Raw genomic sequence first — 16341 nt, 5'->3', positions numbered from 1 at the left:
TCTCTCTACCTTTCTGTCTACAGGAGCTGGCTCGGTTCCAGACCCTCAGCCCCCTTCGGCCTACCTAGACAAGGCCGCGTGGCTTCCCCTCTCCCACCCAGCTTAAGGCTGGGCAGGGGGAGAGCTTGTACTTTCTGAGGACCGGAACCCAAAGAGAGAGTTCTCCTGGGAGTTCTTGCTTTTAACTCCCTGTGTTCTCAGAAGCGTGTCTATACTTTCAGTGGTCACTCCAGGTGCCAATATCTAAATCTGACCACTGATTGGTTTGACCCAACTTCTTGGAAAAAATTCACTTCCATGTCAAACCACGACACAGAGGCAGACACCAGCAGGAGGCACGAGTGTGTTGGTCACTGTCCTGTCCTGCTGTCAGGGGAGTAGAGGAGAATTCTTTTTGGTAGATTGCTCGGACGAAAATAAGGCACAAACACAGCAAGTATTATATCTGAAAATTGTGTCTTGATAAAGAGAGGGTATGGTCCCGACCAGAAAGGGATGGAAAAGAGAGCAGAGAGAGAAAATGAGAAACGGGGAGAGTAACAGAGGACAGGGACAGAGCGTTACCACTGGAAGCCTGGGAGGCTCTGTCGGGTCCTGCTGGGCAGATGCAGCGAGTGTGCTGCCAGCCGCACTGTGAACAACGCCTTCACTCTCCTGTGAACGTGCCAAAGGGTTAATAAAGGACAGTGGGAGACAAGGACCTTAGAGCCAAGGTTATTACGGCCGGGTGCATCTTGGCACTGAGCCAAGAGCACGCTGTTACCTTCGGGGATACCCCTTAAGCACCTTTTCCATTGTCCTTTATTAAAGGACAATTTTTATTTATTTATTTATTTATTTTCCTACTGTCCTTTATTAAACTTTCTAAATTTTCACAGAAGAGTGAACGTCTTTTTCACACTCCCATAACTCAGCCCTTTTAGGAAGTCTTGGTGAGGTGAGCAAAGTTTTCCTGGGGTTCGGGGTCTGCCCTCCTCCAAGGGGGAGGTCGCTTGCAGCCCCCCAGACACGGAGCCTGCCTGCATTGTCTGCCAGCAACCCCCTTTACACGTGGGGATGTGTTAGGGCTCCCAGCACGTGGACAGCCCCTACGGTGATTTTTCACCCCATGGCAGAGGATGGATTTATAGCGTATGCTGAGGCATAACTAAAAATGTAATTGGTTCCTCACAGTCACTCTGGGGACCCCGACAGCTGAGATCTCAGGCTGTGCTGGCACTGGAGCGTTTCTGAGGGTCACCTTAGCCAGGCTGTGTGATCACACAGGACATTGTCCTTGGCCCTGCCTCCCCACTGCCAGCTAAGCACCACTTGTGTCCCTTACTGGGCTTGCTGCTCCCTGCCTCCTCCAGCTTTGCTGCTGTGCAGCGGCTTTGTGGGGCAGTGAGGGGGCCAGGGAGCAGCGGGGCTGGAAAAGCAAGGAGAAAGATTAGCAGCATCCCACCACTGCTGCCCAAGCTTCTCAGCCCTGCCTGGATGTCTTTGAGCCGAAGCAGCGCTCCTGCCTTTGTCCCTCCTTGCGGTGGCAAGAGGAAGCCGATTGGCTTTGCCATTTCTGCATGCCTGTCTCCTACAAGGGACGAGAGGAGCTGCTGGCCCTGCTGAGAGCAGGGACTTCCCTTCCCCAGCAGCAGCAGAAGAGCCTTTTTTTGATGAGGAGGGCTCTTGCTGGCAGAGGGCAAAGCCCATTAGCAGCAGGGCTGTGCTCGCACCAGGCTGTGCTGGGGCTGCAGCCTTATGAGCCCTGGGGAGGACGCACGGCACCCCGGGGTCGGAGGCTCGACCTTTTGGGCACAAGGAAGGTAGAAGGTGTGAGAAACAAAAGCCACTCCCCAGGTAAAATTTCAAGAAAATTTAATAAGGGACAATAGGGGCCAAAGTCAATAAAGCAGAAGTAACAGCGCTGGGTTAGCTTAGCTAACAGCTTTAACAGGGTTAACAGCTTAGCTGCAGCCAGAGGCACACCAGTCCACACAGCAGCACCCCTAATATCAACTGGGTATTGCATCAGCCTAATACATATTTACAAATGGTTGTACATATTCAGAATTTTTAACATAGTTCCTCCTCTGTCCCACCTTTTTGGAGCATGTGCAGTTGTCCTAGTGGTGGTCATTTGTTACTTTCCAACATATTCGACAGGTTTCCATTCCTTCACTATTAAATGTTAAATTTAATATTATATATATGTTAAAAATTCAATTTATATATTGATATATATGTGTGTTATATATTTTTATATATGTTATAAATTAATATATATTTAAAATTTAATATTATATATATAATCTAACATTATATAAATGCTAAATGTTAATATTGCAACAAGTCTTCACCAACATTGGTATCACAACACAACATTGGCATTAAAAGAACTCTAAACTTTAGCAAAACTTCTTTTACACAAGTCAGCCTTATAAACCACAAAGTATTTACTCTAACAGTTTTGACAGCCAACACTGTAATGTGTTTCTCAGGAAGGTGATGTGGTCTGATGGTTTCTTCTAGATGAGACTCTGTGTCCCCAGCCTGTCTGTCCCCTGAGCCATCCCCATCAAACACTGATGCATTCCCTCCCTCTCCTCCTGCCCCTGCAGGGCTCCATGGCACCTGGCGAGAAGCAAGCGCTGAAATTCTCTTACATGCCAGGATTACCAGGAGCTTTCAGCAGGATTTACCAGCTGAAAGTGGGTGACCTGGAGCCAAAAAATATCCTCCTGAAAGGAGAAGCGTCCTTTCCCGTGATCACCGTGAACCTGCCCTGGAACACCAAAGGTGGGCACTGCCTGTCTGCCCCCAGGAAGGGCCCCTCTGGTTTGGTTCCCTACCACATGCCCATGGGGCAGCTCATGCCAACCTCCACCGAGCCTGGAGGGTTGCAGGACTCCCAGGCCAAGTCAAGCCCCCTGGTTGCTTCCTGAGTCTTGAGCAGAGGATCCCATGTGGGCTTTGTCCCAGGAGCCATCCTGCAGAGCTTGCCAGCACATCTGGCAGGGTCCTGAAGGATGATGGCTAGACTGAAGGGCTTGGGAAAGCTGTCAGAGAGGCTGGCAGGGCTTCAGGCAGGGTTGGATTTGCGTGGCATTGCAGGGGATGAGATGCTCCTCGGTGGGGAGGGAGAGAACATGAGGATTCAGAGAGGAGCAGCAGCATCCACTTGCCAGAGATGGCTTGAGGGATTTCTTTCTGGAAGACACCAATGTTGGGAGGTGGGGACTTGCCAGCTTAAATGGGGACTGGCACTTTGCTCACATTTCTCTTTGTGGATGCTTTCTTCCTTCAGAAAATGAAAAATATGAGCAGCCACTGAAACAGCATGTAAAACACCTGCAACAGTACAGCCAGAGGAATAAATCAGAAATTGTTCAGAAGACTCAGAGCCTGAAGACTGACACCTTGAAGTCTCAGACCCTGAAAACTCAGACTCCAAAGACTCAGACCTCGGAGACTCGGGATGCAAAGACTCAGGACCTGAAGCCCCGCGTGCCTGGCTCTGGCATTGTAGTAAGAACAGCTGCAGCCCCGTTTGGCACATGCCACCTTCTCCGTGTTCACCTGAGCCCCTTGCAGCCCACAGCAGCTCCCCGGTGCCCTGTTGGCACCTGGGACCTCCCTGCCCACCTACAACCTTGTGTCAGCTCAGCATTGCCCCTAGGGCTGCCACTCTGGTCATGGTCTCTTCTGGGGCTGCACCAGCTTCCTGGCTAGCCCAGGGAGAGGTCCTGAGGGCCATGCTCAAGGGATGGTGCTTTGAAGGAGATGCAGGTCATTGCTGGGGAGTTTGTTGGTCCCAGCCCAAGCCCTGCCAGAGTTCCAGACCCAAACAGCAGCTGCCTGATTGTGCCCTGGGGCTGTGCTGCTGCTGCTCATCTCCAAGAGGCACCAGCTTGGCTCCGGTTCCCTTTCAAGACACTTTTTCTCCAAGCTGCCTTGGTACTGGCTGGGGGCAGGCAGGTGTCTGGAGCTCTGGAAGGTTCCTGGCTGGTCTGTCTGCCTGGCCAGAGCAGCTCTAACAGTGTCTGGGCAGGCAAAGATGCTGGAGTTACTTCCCTGCAGATGAGGTCCCGCCTAAGAGAGCAGGAGGTGTCACAGACACTGAGCAGCCAGACAGGAGGACCCCACACCCCCTCCCAGCAGGAGCAGGGTGGGATCCTTTCTCAGGTGCAAGCTGGGCCTTGGGAAGGACCTTGCCTAAGCAGCCACTGTCTTGCCTTTCCTCAGCCAAGCACTCAGCTGCAGATGAACATGGTGAGGATGCTGATAGAGAAGGCTGCTCTGGAGCTGCAGCAGAAGCTCACGTGCCATCCCCCGAAGAGCAGGTTCCCTGACAAGCAGCTATGCCAGAGTCTTGTCAAGTGAGTAGGGACTCCCATCCCCATCTCCAGGTGCCCCGTGGGGAACACCCAGCCATGTCCCCTTCTCCTGAGAGCTCCTTGGGCCTGCAGAGCTGGGAATAGCCTGGAGTGCAGAAAGGGTCTGGTCCCGGTGGCTGTGTCACGCTACGTGGGAGCAGCAGTGTCCTCCCTTCCCCAGCACCACGCTGAGCTTTGGACTGCTCAGCTCCCCACAGCCGTGGGGTTCTGCCCCTAGAGCTGGGGCACCCAGTGCAGACCTTCAAGCCCTTCCAGACAGCATCAATTCTGTCCCTGCTGGCTAGCTCTGAAAGAGACAGCTCCCAGCTGATGCCTTGCTTCCAACTAACAGAGCACACTAAACTAAAGGAGAGGGGAGCCGCACATGTCAGCAAAGCCTTTCAAACCCAAAATCAGATGGCTTGAACCCTGGTGGGATGGCAGGGCTTATCCAGGTAACTTGGTGGGTCCCTTTGCACCGTCATGATGCAGCACAAGCACCAGAGGCTTCAATTCAGGAAGCAGATGCTCTGCAGAGCAGATCATGTGATCTGGTTGCAGAGCAGTGGAGATTCCCTGTGCAGGCAAATCATATTCCTAGGCCCCAAAACAATTTCAGGCTCAGGCTGTACACCAGGCTAGGCAGTTCCACTGAGACCAGTGGAGGCCCTGTGGACTCACCTGTACTGGCTCTTCATGGCAGAGGAGCTGTGGCCAGTGTCCATTTTAAATAATTTTATTTCCACGTGCCATTAGTAGCTGATACAACCTAGGAGCTGCACTCCTCCTGACTTCCCAAACTCTTTGCCAGGTGGTCAGGCCATGGCTTTCTTGGGCTTGAGCTGAGTTTTGACAGCAGTGAATAAAGAAATAGCCACTGTATTTATGGCTGTCCACTTGGACATGCAGCCAGGCTGTGGTTTAAGGACTGTCCTTACTCCTCCTTGCAGAGTTGAGCTGCCCGAGTATGTCCTGGACATGGGCACTGTCCTTAAGGGTTTCACTGAGAGAAGCACTCTGGAGATCACCAACCCCGGGCAGATCCCAGTGTCCTTCCAGGTCGATGAATCTGTCCTGCAGGACACAGGTAAGCAGTGCTGGAGACACTTCCTGTGGCCTTGAAGGAGGTGTCTCAGACAGATTAGCTTAAGCCACTGAACCTGGGGAGGTTTTTGAGCTTTTTCTTCTCAGCGCCGCCCCTGCTGGGAGCTTTAGAGGCAGAATTCTCCTGGCCATCCATGCCCAGGGACCTGGCCTGGCCTGCCTGTGACTGCCCTAACGCTTCAGTGCAGGGGCCAGATGGGCTCATCACCCTGGTCACCTCTCAGCATCTTCTGCCCTTGGCTCCCACGAGCAGCAAGCTTCTTTGGGCACTCTGTGGGCCTGTTTTGGCAACCAGTGGGGTCTGCTGTGCTTTGGAAATGCTTGGTTTGGAGTTCACACTGTCACAGCACTTGTATTCAGCCTTTATTGAGGAGACAGCCTGTGAGATCCTCTGGTGGATCAAGAGAGGCTTCCAAAAAAGGCCTTGAGGCAAGGCTGCGCTTCCGTCACAGTGGCTCACTGTGTCTGAGGGGTGTTCAGGTGCACTCCAAGTTTTCATCCGGGTCACAGCCCGGCGTGGGGCCTTCCCCAGACCTCTCAGCCAGGACACCTGTAAGGCCTTAACTTAAGCTGCTTTGTCTTCATCTGTTCCAGGTTTCAGCGTGGACCTGGGCCTGATGAAGAGCCTGGCCCCCAGCCAGACCATGGCGTTTAACGTGTGCTTTGAAAGTGCCCGCTGGCCGCAGGGTGACGTGGATGTGCTGCTGCCCATAGAGGTGCCACAGCTCTTGGGGCAGGCAGCAGGCTGGGCACAGCAGCACGTGTCACCTGCACCCTCCGCTGAATTCTCTGTCCTTCTCCAGGTGACAAAAGGCCCCACGTCTCACATCCGCCTCCGCGCCACTGTGCTGGAAGCGTCGCTCGACCTCTCCAAGAACACGCTGCAGTTCTCTGACATCCTGCTCGGGCAGTGCCAGGTTGAGACCATCCGGCTCTACAACCGCTTCCAAGCACCCTGCAAATGGTCCATCGAGCCTGTTCTGAAGGTAAAGCACAGGCGACACTGAGCACGTAACTTTCTTGGCTGGGTTTTCTCTGTGTCTCTTGCCCTTTCTGCTCCTGTGGCTGCCTGAGCATTTGGGTCTGCAGCGTGTTGAAGGAAGCTTCTGAGGGTCTGGATCAAGGCTGGTTTGCCTGGACCTGTTCCATTAGCGGGTGCTTTGCTTTTCTGCCATCTTCACCCATTCCTGCTGCTCTGAGGACAGGAGTTCCCTGTCTGCCTGCCCTGTCTACAGGTTTTCCCTCCAGCTCTAGGCTTTGGGGCCACACTTGCTTTGGCTGTGGATGCTCTCAGCACCGTATCCGTGTCTCAGAGCACTCAGGAAGTGGGACTCTGTCCTCGCAGACCGAGGAGACCTCACACGATTGGTTTCTGTGCCCAGAACAATCACCTCGAATACATGACACCAGCCGTACGCCAGAAGTGGCAGGCGCTGGAGGATGAGCCCTGTCCCTTTGAAGTGACGCCCTCCCAAGGGACCCTTGATCCAGGATGCTGGCAGAACTTAGAAATCCACTTTACACCCAAGGAGGAGGTGAGATTGGCAGGTGTCAGCCCGGGAGGCCTGTCAGGGCTATCTGGAAATGAGGGCCTGGTGCAGAGAGTGTGCTATGAGCGCTGCCTTCACAGGGAGCTTTCTGCCAGGCCCGCACTCTGCGTGGCTCAGTTCACCCCACAGAGCACTCCCGTGAGATGTGCTTTGAAATGCCCACAGGGAGCTTGCACAGAGAGCACCAGGGCTGCCTCTCGGCACATGGAGGGGATGTGCCCAACTCCCCTCAGCCTCCCCCTGGCCTGGCTGTGTTTGCAGCTGCGACACTCGGTGCAGAGCAGCTGCCCACTCGCAGAGGATAATCCTGGAATGGCCAGTCTGGGCTCATCCTGCTGCAGGACTGACAGACAAAACAGCCACCACACACCTTCCTGGGCACGGCGGGACAGTCACCTGTAGTGGTGTGCTGCCAGCAGTGCCTGGGGCTCTGGCCTGCCTGCACATTGCCGTGCAGCTGGGGATTCAACTTAAAGGATGGAGCATTCCCAAAAGTAGTTTGCCTGTGGCCGCTGGGTCTCGGAAACTGGCAGTGTGTGCCAGCATGGACACAAGTGCTTCTGTGCCCAGACAGTCCCAGGGATCTTTTAATTGCTGGAGAGATGTAACCATCTTGTGTCTGGCTTGGACCAGAGCCAAGCACTAAGCAGAGAAGATGACCCTTATTTCTGGCCAGCGAGAGCTCGTTTGCCTCTCTCCTGGAGCTGGTGTTTGCCTGATGCAGCAGTACCAGGACTGTGTCTGGACACTGTAACCCCGGGGCCCCTTCCCATGAGCATTGCTCTCCTGCATGACCAGGTGAAAACACCTGACAGTCCATTGTACATCCACCTGCTTCCCGAATACCCAGTTTCAGTGCACACCAGGATTCATCCCAGTTCCTCAGCCCCAGGACACAGACGCCGTAGTCCCTAGCATAAGTAAATATCTGGTTTCCATTCACCTTGGAGAGACTGATAACACCCTGACCTTGGGGCAAGCATTGTTGTATTTGGGGTCCTGTCACCCGGGACTTCATGGATGAGTTTTCTGCACTTTTCTCTTTTCAGAGGTCTTACAAGAATGAGCTGAAGCTTAACATCTGTGGGAGCAGCAATCACTTAAAGCTGCACCTCTCAGGACAAGGTCTGGAGCCACGGCTGGAGTTCAGCCCCCCAGCACTAAAGATGGGACCGGTGCTGGTGGACAGTGATGGGGTGGAGGCCACAGTGGTGGTGAAGAACCCCTGCGACTTCCCCATTGAATTTTACTCCCTGGATTTTGATGAGCAGTACCTTGAGGAGGAGAAGGTGAGGAGGCGGCTCTGGTCCCCTTGTACATGCTGCCCAAGCTTCACAGCACTGCAGCATTGCCAGGCTTGTGCCAGGGAGATGGAGGCAATGCCCAGGGCAAGGCCAGCTCTGACCAGCTGAGTCACTCGGCAGAGGTTTCTCTCCCGGCCCTGCTTGTAGCTCTTGCCTCTGCTCTGGAGCCCGCTCACCCCACCGGGCGTAACAAAGCACTTACACCTCATATCAGTCAACAACCCCATTGCCAGAAGCTCAGTGCCTTTAAAGAAGGCGGATGAAGGTGCCAGAAGTATAAGCAGGGTTTTCTCTTCTGTTTTAGGTGCTGGAACACGTGGGACTGCATCCCCACGGGCCTCCCCTTGCCCCGGCTGCTGTGCTCTCCACAGTGGAGTACCCAGAGGAGCGGCTGGGCCCTGCAGAGCGCGTGGAGCCCTTCACCATTGTGGCACCGGGAGGTGCTGCTGTGGAAGACAATCCGGTGGGTGCTCCAGTGGTGCCAGGGCAGGGCCCAGGCTCGATGGGGGCATGGGGGACAGGTTGGACGGGAAAGGATCATGGTGGAGAGGTAGTGAAGATGTGATGGGGCCCCGTGGCTGCAGGTCTCCTTTCTGTCAGGGGTGGGACAAAAGAGACAGCTCTGCTGGGGACAGAGCAGTTCTGTAGGACAAGAGGTAAAAAGTCACTTAAACCATCAACTTCCTTTGAGGAGAGGGTCCTGAGTGAGAAGGGTTGTCCTGTGTGGGTTTCTTGTTTGGGTTTTTGGGGTTTTTTTTGTTTTTGGGGTTTCTGGTGGGTTTTTTTGGTTTTTTTGTTGAGGTTGGGATTGAAGGTATTTGAGATGGTATTTTATGTTTGGGTTTAGGTGTTTGTTATTTTTTATTAGTGGAACAGTTTCACAGCTGTGAGTTTTGTAGTTTTTCATTAGCAAGGTATAAAATGGTTAACTATTTTTTGTTATGAGGTTTTTTTAAATTAAATTATTTCATGAAGAAATGATACTTAGGTTATTATTTTTTAACTTAATAATAACTGATTTTTCAAAGCCTGTAATGTGGACTTTTTTGTCTAATTACAAAACATTACTTAAATCGATGAAGAAGAAGGAAGAAGAAGGTGAAGAAGAATAATTTGGTTTTGCTTTAAAACTTTTATCTTGCTTCATATTTATTACTATATTCTAAAACCTTAAACTCTAAGATTTTTACTTTGTGATATTACACACTTGTAACTAACTACGCACTCGTAATTTCAGTCTTTTTAATTAATTTTGGAAGTCTTCTCTACAGCCTCAGGTCAAATGCAGTGCTCTTTTGTAAGTCTGTGCCTTTTAGCAGAGAAAGATTAAAATTCTCGGTATCTAGGATTCCAACAGTCCTAGGCCAAACAAACACCCATAAGGAAAACCAAGTCCATGGGCAGGTGGACTTATTTATTTATTCTCTCTTCTGCTGGTGAAGAAACCCCCGTTTTGCTTTCCAGGATGGGGATGTCTCAGGGCTCACCTCTGCCTCCCTTTTCTCTCTCCCCTTAGGCCAAGGCCCCGGATGCGAAGGGCAGCTCTGCCGAGGGCCAGCCAAAGATGGGTAAAGCGGCCAGCAGAGACAGCTCTCCAGAGGAGAACCAGATCTCCACAGGCAGAGCAGAAAGTTCCTCCGCAACAAGATGCAAAAGTACGCTGGAAAGTGCCTCAATCCCCACAGAATTCCTCAGGTGAGCCGCACGGGAGGAGGCGATGCCTCTGCTTCTTGCTCCTCTTGCCAAACAAGGCCCATGGTGCCCAGCTCCACAGCGACCCCGTGCCAGTGCCCCCGTGGGATGGCGAGTGCACCCTCCTCGCTTCGTTTGCTCCTCAGCAGTGTCTGAATTCTCCTCTTTAACTGCCAGGCTGAAACGGTACCGGTGGATCGTGCCTGCCCGTGGTGAGGTGGAACTGAAGGTCCACTTCTCCACCATAAAGCCAGGGAAGTTTGAGCAGACGCTGAGGTTTGAGCTCGTGCAGACAAAGCGCCAGTACGAGCTGCCCTGCAGTGGCACCAGCCTGTACCCCAGCATCAGCCAGAACCCACGGTAAGGCTGGCCCCTGGCAGCCTCCCACACCACAGCTGCCCCTGAACCACAGCCAGGGCTGCCCCTTGGGGCTTCTGGCCTGGCCAGATGGTGCTGCCTGAGGTCGCCCAGCACCTCCTCCTGTGCTGGAGCTGGGAAGGCAGATGGTACCTCAGCCTCCAGGAAGGCTTTTGGCTTTCTGACTACATTTCCTACTCGGAGCACCTCATAGCTCCTCCTTCCCCACTTTCTCTGCCCAGGGTGGTGTTTCCACAGTGGAGGAAAACCATGGAGAAAGATGAAGTTGTCGTCAAGGAATATGTTGAGAGCACAAAGCAATTCCACTTTGGGCCGCTGCTGTGTGGGAAATCAAGAGAGTGGTATGTGCTCCCTGCTGGGCCTTGCACTTCTGTGGGCACGCCTGGAGAGACAGGCTGTCCTGGCGGCACAACCCAGGGCAGTCCTGGGAGATCCATGGGTTTGAGGGACCACAGATGTGTGAACTTGAGCAGACAAGAGGCAAATGAGCCTTGGAGGAGCTGCTCTGCCTGCCCAGTGGGTGCCGTGGTGGCCGCCTTGGTGGCCAGAGCCGCATGCTGCTGCCAGTCCAAAGGTGTCTTGGGGGGCAACTTCCGTCCCCCTCCACATCTCAGCTTCACCCCTTAGGAAATGAACTTGATGGTGGTTTTTGAAGTGCTTTCAGCTCTGCAGGTAGCCTGGTTGAGCAATTATTCTGTAGATGGTTTTGTAAACCTTTCATTAATCTGTAATTATTAACAAGATTTTATTATTGACCTGCCAATAGGTGTTGGGGGTAACGTACAGCAGGAATTACATTTTCCTGTAATGACACTGCATCCTCACTGCTGGATAAAGTCTGCCTAAACAGATTGTCATTGAAGCTATTGTGTATTTCTATTTTACTGTCACTTCTTTTTAATGACATTTAACATTAAGTTCTTGTCTCCGTGGGAGCTCTGGAGGGCTAGGGCTATTTGGACAACCCAAGGAAATGAAATCAAAATAGTTTAAAAAACAGACAATCTTTAGCCAGACTGATGGATGGTCTGGGATTTCTGTTTGCCTCTTTAACCCTTTCATTCCAAAGTCATTTCCACACCTGAGAGAAGGGTCATTTGTTCTCTTTTGGCCTCAGTTCCTCTTGGGAATTGATGCTTTACGTTTCTTTCTCAGCCTTTGAGCTAACCCATCAAATCCAAAGCAGTTTCATGACTTTTATGAAAGAAATTAGCAAACCTCTTTTTTCAAAAGCCTTTCTTTAGGCACCCTGCAGGGAAGGCACCCCAAGAAAGAAGGGGAAAGAACCCAAGTGCCTGCTGAAGCATTATTTTTCTAGGCACCTTTGAATTTCCATTGTATTAAAAACTCTTGCAGTGGCCTGAGCATCATCAGGCTTCTGGGCTGGAGGCACCAAGCCCAGGGGAAGGCATCAGAGTAAGGCAAGGATGAGCACACGCCCATGCCCCTGACTGGGATCCATTTCCCTCACTTGTTTGTTAGAGCAGGGTCTTCCAGCACCACTTCCTCGGGTGCACACGTGTAGGAATATAAAAAGGTAGAAGACTTTAGAAAGTGCAGAAAGGCCCCAGAAAGTAGACACAAAGCTGAGAAAAGCTAGGAAATTTCAAAACCTTCTCATGGGAAGCTAGGAAGTTAAGAACCAAGTCAATACATTTCTATTTATCATAAGGAACACGAAAGAGCAAGAACTTATTGATAGCTCAAGATGTGAAAAGTCCTAGATATATGCTTTAAGATAGAAAAAGTTTCCATCTTAAATAATTAATTATTGTGTATTGTTTGAAGTTCATAGAAGTCCTTTTTTTTAATATTAAACCCACCTGGGTCCTTTTCTAATTGGTTAGAGTATAATGACTTTACACCTTTTCTTTTATGCTGTTGGTCCAAGGAATATGTAGAAAAAGGCTTTGCATGGGCTGCCATCTTATCTCTGATCTGTGTTTGCATGGATGTTATTGTTTCTCTGTGCCTCTTGCTTTTTGCTTGTATGACACAGACAGATAATAAATCCTGAGTCTGCAACCAGTCGGGGTCCCGTCCCGCTTGTGAGACACGGACCGATCCGGCACACACGGTGCTCTCCTCCATGTGTGGCAAAGCCAACAGTCTGCTCTGCAGCCCTTTCCCCTTTTGTGGACAGGTACGAGGCCCAGAACTGTCCCGGCAACTCGGAGAATTTAACCATCCTGAACAACTCCCCCGTGGACGTAGAGGTCCAGTTCTCCTTTGAGAATGCTGGGGGAGCAGAGACGTTCCTTTTGGACCCTGCCAGCATGGCACTGAAACCAAAGGAGAAGCAGGTAGGAGAAGGGCAGGCAGAGCAGGCAGCGTAGAAGTGCCCAGGGGCTGCTCCTCCTGCTCTCACACAGAGCTCTTTCTATTTCTTCCTGTGGGGCTGGCGCCAGGAGCTGACCATTTGGGCATACCCCACTTCCCCTGGCTTCCTGGAAGACAAACTCATCTGCAGCATTGGGAAGAACCCGGACCCAGTGGTCTTCAGCCTGTGCTGCCATGGGGTGCACATGAAGCTGGAGGTCAGCCCCCTGGAGCTGTCCTTTGACAAGCTGCTTCTGCACAGGTCAGTCATCCCACAAGCACTCCAAGACTTGTGACAAAGAGAAAACGTTTGACTCGGGTTTCCAGGGCACGGATGGAGCTGCTCCAAGTTGCATTCAGTGGCAAGGCTGGTGTGGCCATCCAGCAGCTGATGCCAAGAGCCTTCCTGTCTCTGCAGGACCGACAGCAGGACCTTGGTCCTGAGAAACTACACCCTGCTGCCCATGGCCTGGCAGCTCAGTGGGCTGGATGACCTTGTTGAGGACTTCTCCTTGTCACAAGATAACGACACCATTGCTCCCCGCTCTGAGTTTGAAGTGACGGTGCATTTCAAGGCCAGGCAGATTGGCAGCATGAAGAAGACCCTCCGACTAGAGGTGAGAGGGGCTGTGCCCTGCCTGGCAGAGCGGGGCACAGCGAGCAGCCCTGTGCTGCTGGGGACAGGCTCAGGAAGAGCTGCACCCGACAGGCACAAGGGTGCTCTGACCCCAACTTCTGCCTCTACACTGCCTTTGCCAGAGCATGCAGTGCATCCATGTGAAACATAAACTTTAAGGGATTTAGAGATTTTAGAGGAGCTAAGATTTTACTTAGAGATATTGCCTTACTAGAGTTAATTAAAATCAGTGAGTAGGCCTTGATGAAGTTAAGAGTTAGTAGTTAACTAATAATTGATTGCTTGTCAACACAATCTTTAGTTAGCTGGGTTTATAATGAAGAATGTAGAAACTGACAAATAGCTTTTAGCAACATAAGACAATTGTGGGCCTCCTCTGTTCTGAAACCATTTGAGGACAGGGAATGGGAGTTCTACCAAGGTTCATTTGTCATATTAGCATTGAAAAGATAGAAAGGTCAGAATGAGGAAGACTTCATTTACTTCTTCATTTTGGGACCCCTCCCCATGAAAGGGACCACCGACCCATTTCAAGGAACAAACTACGCATGCTTAATAGCTTTTGAAATGATTAGCATATCAAGCGAGGAATGGGATGTACTAAATTATGAATGTGTATTTGTATTTTGGGTATTCAACACTTGTGTGGATAAAAGGACTCTGTAATCATCTGAAAGGTGCGGTGTGTATTTGGGAGCTATCCCGCACGCTGCCCGGCGTCGCAATAAGCATACACTTCCTAACTTTAAACTGTTAGAGAGTTTTTGTCCATCACAGTTGGGTATCGGTACTAGATCAATATCCATATTTCCTTAATAAATCACACGTCCCCCCAGATAACCAGACACTGCACCCTGAGCCTGTTCCACAGCCTTGTCCCTGTGGGTGGTTGAAGGTTGTTGTTTGCTTGTGCAGACTGCGGCGTGATCTCTACACTGGACTTTGTCTGAAGCTCTTGCATGGTGCAACAAACTCTCCCCCTGGGATTTTGTTCCCCATGGTTTAGGGGCTGCATTTCCGAGAAGGTGCTAGGTGACTGGAGAGGGTTGTCAATGCCACCTGCTCTGAGACACCTGACACTTCTTGTGGTTGTTCTTACATCTCTGTGCCTCTCCAAGAGGCTCTCCCTGCTGTAGAGTGCAGAGTTGGGCTGAGAGGGTTTTTTACTGCAGCCGAATCCCACTGGGGCAGCCCATGAGAGGAACAGGTTAGCAAAGCTTGGGAGTCCTCCAACGCTTGCGAAGCCAGGGAGGCCACAGGGGAAGCAGCCAGCAGAGACAAGGACTTACAGGCTGTCTACCAAAACAATAATCTCAACAGTGTTTGTTTCTTGCTGCCTCAGGTTTCAGATCCAGAAAACATCGTGGGGGTTGTTCAGGCTGAAAACATCAAAATCTCTGCAGAGGTCTATGACGTTTCTCTGAGCATCGACATGCCCAAAGGTCAGTGGATGCCTCCCAAACAAAGCAGTCCAGGTGCACTGCATTACCTTTGGGTGACCAAAGCACTGGGATGGGATGGGATGGGATGGGATGGGATGGGATGGGATGGGACAGCATGCAAGGATGGCATGGATAGATAAAGCACATACCCTGCAAGCTGTGTGGCATAAAGCATTATCAGGGCACTGACAGCCTTAAGTCTCCCCCCTCTGAACTTTGAAGTGTGCAGCTGCATGTGCAGATTGGATCTGGGGGCTGTGAAACAACAGTGACGTGAACAGGCAGTTGGCAACCCCCACAGGCTCAGCACAACATCCAAAGTAACTGGATTTGTGCTTGGAAGCGAGGAAGTGGGAGCCGAGCTCCTTAACTACTGAGCCTGCAGATATTTTGAGTGAGAAGAGAAAGGGCAGACAAGGAGCTGGAAAACACTTCCAAGAACAGAAACTTGCTGGAAAGGGTTTTGTGCCGAGACCTCCGTGTAGCTTGTGACCTGGTGTATTCTGCAGCAGCTCACAAATACCGTGTTTGACCTCGCTCTGTGGCTTTTCTGCAGGTCCAGATGGAAGCTTGGAATTTGGAACCATTCATGTCCTGGATAACGTGAAGAAAGTCCTGACTCTAAAGAACAAAGGGCTATACAACATTGAGTACAGGTGAGTCCAGCTGCCTGGTAGTGAGCATTTCCTCGGGTTCCCAGGCCTGAATTCTCCCTCTGTCAATGGCTAGAACCTGTTTCCATGCTGGCTGCCTCCAGCAGGAAATACAAACCCTGGGCTCTCTAATATCAATTATTTTACCAGAGAATCCAGCCCCAAACCAGCAGTTCTTCACAGCTCAGCTGGAGCCCAAAGGAGAGCCCCAAAATTTCAGCCACTGAAATGCTGAGATTCATTGCCTTCCTTTGATGGTCACCTCCTTTCTCTTTCTGAGACTCTGTAAAGGAGTGAATGACAAATTTTGGTCTCAAGGTTTCTTGCAGTAACCTCGTCATTGTCTGCACTCTCTGTCAAGATCTGGGCAGAGCTGGACTCTCCCTTTTCTTTTTTTCTGGTCCTATGCAAAGTCCTGGCTGTGCTGGTGGCACCTATAACTTTGCACTGCAGAGATCTCCATTCCTGCCCTTTCTCCCCAGTTTCACACTGAAGGGTGCAGGTCCCAGGATGCAAAATGTGGCATCCCACTTCACTGTTGAGCCTCAGTCGGGCCTGCTGACTGCCTCCCAGCGTGGTGTGAATGTTGAGATGCTCTTCCACCCCAAAAGTGAAATCCTCCTCAAGAACAAGCCCATCCTGTACTGCCAGGTGAGCTGCCTGGGCCAGGCTGCGTTACCACACGGTGTCTTGGGAGCGTAAACAGGATAGGTGTCTAAGGGAAGGAGGGCTTTAACTGGAGAATCCTCTCTCCTACATACACAAACAAAGGCTCTCAAAACCGTCTGGGAGGCTTCCTAAGTGGAGCTGAGAATCTGACTCAGGAGGAGGTGCTTAGACAGGGAGGGGTAAACGGATGGAGGCCTGGGGTGGAGGCTGGGGTAGAGGCTGGCCTCTTTGCTTCGGTTAC

General features: G+C 51.5%; 1 protein-coding gene and 1 long non-coding RNA gene across 2 annotated transcripts in view; one reads left to right on the top strand and one right to left on the bottom strand.

The window, feature by feature from the left end:
- The window catches only part of LOC128821200 (zinc finger protein 208-like), a 1118338-nt gene that overhangs the window by 940176 nt on the left and 161821 nt on the right, over positions 1–16341 (bottom strand). The gene's annotated exons all lie outside the window — the stretch shown is intronic.
- LOC128821213 (uncharacterized) lies at positions 10220–12650 on the top strand. The gene is made up of 3 exons (XR_008441041.1): positions 10220–10362; positions 10602–10721; positions 12524–12650. It is a non-coding gene; the product is annotated as an uncharacterized LOC128821213 (long non-coding RNA).

The sequence above is a fragment of the Vidua macroura genome, chromosome 36 (genome assembly GCF_024509145.1).
Source record: "Vidua macroura isolate BioBank_ID:100142 chromosome 36, ASM2450914v1, whole genome shotgun sequence".
Classification (NCBI taxonomy): Eukaryota; Metazoa; Chordata; class Aves; order Passeriformes; family Viduidae; genus Vidua; species Vidua macroura.
The sequence above is the reverse complement of the archived record's forward strand: the minus strand, read 5'-3'. Positions and strand labels throughout refer to the sequence as shown.